General features: G+C 40.6%; 1 pseudogene; it reads left to right on the forward strand.

The window, feature by feature from the left end:
- The first annotated feature begins 571 nt into the window (after window positions 1–571).
- On the forward strand, window positions 572–1,924 carry LOC124106621 (KH domain-containing RNA-binding protein QKI-like; annotated as a pseudogene).
- Window positions 1,925–3,004: the final 1,080 nt, after the last annotated feature.

Genomic DNA, 3,004 nt, shown 5'->3' on the forward strand with positions numbered 1-3,004 from the left:
CCAGATGCAAATTATCCACGATGCTAAGCCTCTTTGACTTTCTGACTGGCAAATCACACAGTTCTGGCCTCATGTTCAAGTGATGACTGATGTTGTTTTCTACCTACCAGCAAAAGGATTTTCACCATGAGCTGTTCTTCAAAAGGTGTGTAATTATCTGCAGCAGGTGACATGACTGTTGCTAAACTCCCATGGTCTGCATTGGGATTCTCCTGGAGGGCGTGCCCTAAACAGCAGATTTTGTCTCCTGTCACCAAGTCCTCTATTAGCATACATCTAGGAGATAAGATCGTCCATCCAGCTGGGCCACCATAACTACTGTGGTAAATGTCACTGTGTCTCCACACATTGGAAGACATACACATTCCTCAACTTTCACTGTAGCTTATATATACAAGCCAGTCTCCATGGGCCTCAGCTCTGAGCCCAGAGCAGGAGTCAGTGCAGAGAGGCACACTGGGTCACCAGCAGACAGTGCTCAGGTGTTGCCCCTGCCCATTCCTCCTCTCTGGTGTTGGTGCTAAGACATTAGGGGAAGTGATCTGCAGAGCCTGGAATATTGGCAAGGGAAATGATAATCCCAGAAAACCTGATGCAGTTGGTGAAGGACAAGAAGCTCTTGAGCATCCTGTCTAAATTCTGCAGGATCTTCAACCATTTCTAGTGACTGCCAGAGGAAGAACTTAGCAAAGTACTTAAAGACATGTACACACATTAAATGGCAGTACAAAAAAGAAAAGGAGTGCAAAATTCTCTGATTATGTGGGACCTGTTGTTCAGAACATGAGAGAAACTATATGTGTCTGTAAAAGAATATTCAAATTTTTGTGACTGCAAAATGGTGTGACCACTTTGGAAAGCAGATTGGAGATTCCTTAGAAAACTTAATGGAACCACCATTTGACCCAGCATTCTCACTCTTAGGTGTATAAGCCAAAGAATTAAAATCACACCATAGTAATGCAGTGACATCAGTGTTCATAGCAGCTGATTTCACAGTAGCTAAACCATAGAAACAATCTAGATGTCCTTCAACAATCAAATGTGTAAACAAACTGTGGTATATATGCATAATGGAATATTATTCAGCCTTAAAGAAGAATGAAATTATAGCATTGAAAGGTAAATGGACAGAGTTGGAGAATATTAAAGAACAAAATAAGTCTCTATTTGTGTAAAAAATTCAAAAATTTAAAATATCTAGATTTTAATTTTGCTGGGAGGATCTTTGGCCTCAGAGAATTTACCGTTAAAGAGCTTGAGGCAGAAACTGGATGTGAAACAATGGCCTAAGGCAAAGGATCAATGAGAGATAAAGGAGGAGCAACATAGAGCAAACTGAATTGGAAGCATATACATGAAGATTCAGATGTACCCATAGAGCAAAGTAAAACTATACAGGGAAGTTGAAGAAAGGAAGCAAATACTGGTACCTTCAGCAGAAAAGGAAAACAGTTCAAACTGAGTTAAAATTATAAAACCTTAATTTTATCCATCCTTCATAAAATTTTGAGAATAAGGTACATCCGATATGTGTCACTATATTGGGCAAACTGAAGAAGATGCAGCTGATGGAGCTTCTGATTCTGAATGACACCTGCAGAGATGCCAACAATAAATCATCAGCCCTTGCTTGGTTTTTCTCTTGTGGCAATAGCCCAGGCTGCTCCTAGGATCATAAATGGGGCTGCACCTTTTCTCTCACCAGTAACCCTGAGTATTCATCTCCAGCTGACTCTACCATAATGCATTTTATCAGACAAATACAGACCTCTGTCATGCCAAAAGGAACTCCTCACCATTCTGCTGTGATTGTCCCTCCAGGGCCAGAGGCTGGGTTAATCTACACACCCTACAAATACCTTACACGTTGGCAGCAGCCACTTCAGTCCTTGAGTACCCTATTGAACCCAAAGGTGTGTGAAGTGCAGTGGCTATTGAGGTTTGAAGGCACGATACGTGTGTCCATCCTTTCCAAAGGATTGTGACTGAAGGTGGAGCTGAATACTGGCAACTAACTTATGAACTTCTGGTCTCTGAACTCTTTGCCCAATAATGACCAGACCATGCCTGCCTGTTGATCATTTAAGTGGTCATTGCAGCAAGATGAGGGACTTGTCTGTTCATTTATCTTACTATCTAGGCAAACAAAACACCAATAAAATGTTGTCTTCTAACTCAAGTTTTTATCCCCCAACTCTACCCCTGTGTGGATGAAAGGGGTTCTAGAACCTGCACTGAATAGTAGTATTAGTAGTATTAGGGCCCAAACCATCTCACAGCACTGATTATCTTTCAATGTCTTACCCCAAAAGAATGGGAAGAAGGCTTCCAAGGGAGACAGGTGGCCCTTGACTACACAGTGACAGAGGGTGTAACTGTGACCGAGTTCTAGGAAACTTTTCTTCTCATAGCAAAGTCACACTCTTTCTGAATAAACTGTGTGCTGATGCAATATTCATGAACTTTAGTCAGGCAAGTCATTGATGAAGTGATTTGAAAAGTATTCAAGTTTCATATACTGCTCAGTCACTACAGTGCCTTCCAAGGGCAGATGATGCAATTTTGTATATTGCCTCTCATATGAGAAGTATGGGAAGATTGTGCCATGAGAGAAAAACTGAAGAAGATGTTTTAAAAGTAATGCAAAGAACCATGTCTCAATAGTAACCCTAAAAGTAATGTCTTAAGCTCACTAATCAAAAGACATAGGCTAGAAGATTGGATTAAAAAGAAAGACCCAACAATATGCTGCCTCCAGGATACTCAAATGATAGGAAAAGACATACACAGACTGAAGGTGAAAGGTTGAGAAAAATCATACCACTCACATGGACTATGAAAGTAAGCCAAATAAAATGGACTTCAAGCCAAAGTTAATCAAAAGGAATAAAGATGGACATTACATACTGCTCAAGGGAACCATACACTAACAAGACATAACAAACATAAATATGCCCCAAACAATGGTGCAGCTGTGTTTATCAAACAAAGTCTTCCCATT

This window comes from Marmota monax, unplaced genomic scaffold, assembly GCF_021218885.2.
Source record: "Marmota monax isolate L192 unplaced genomic scaffold, Marmota_monax_Labrador192_F-V1.1 WCK01_AAM20220418_F8-fsc00416, whole genome shotgun sequence".
Taxonomy (NCBI): Eukaryota; Metazoa; Chordata; class Mammalia; order Rodentia; family Sciuridae; genus Marmota; species Marmota monax.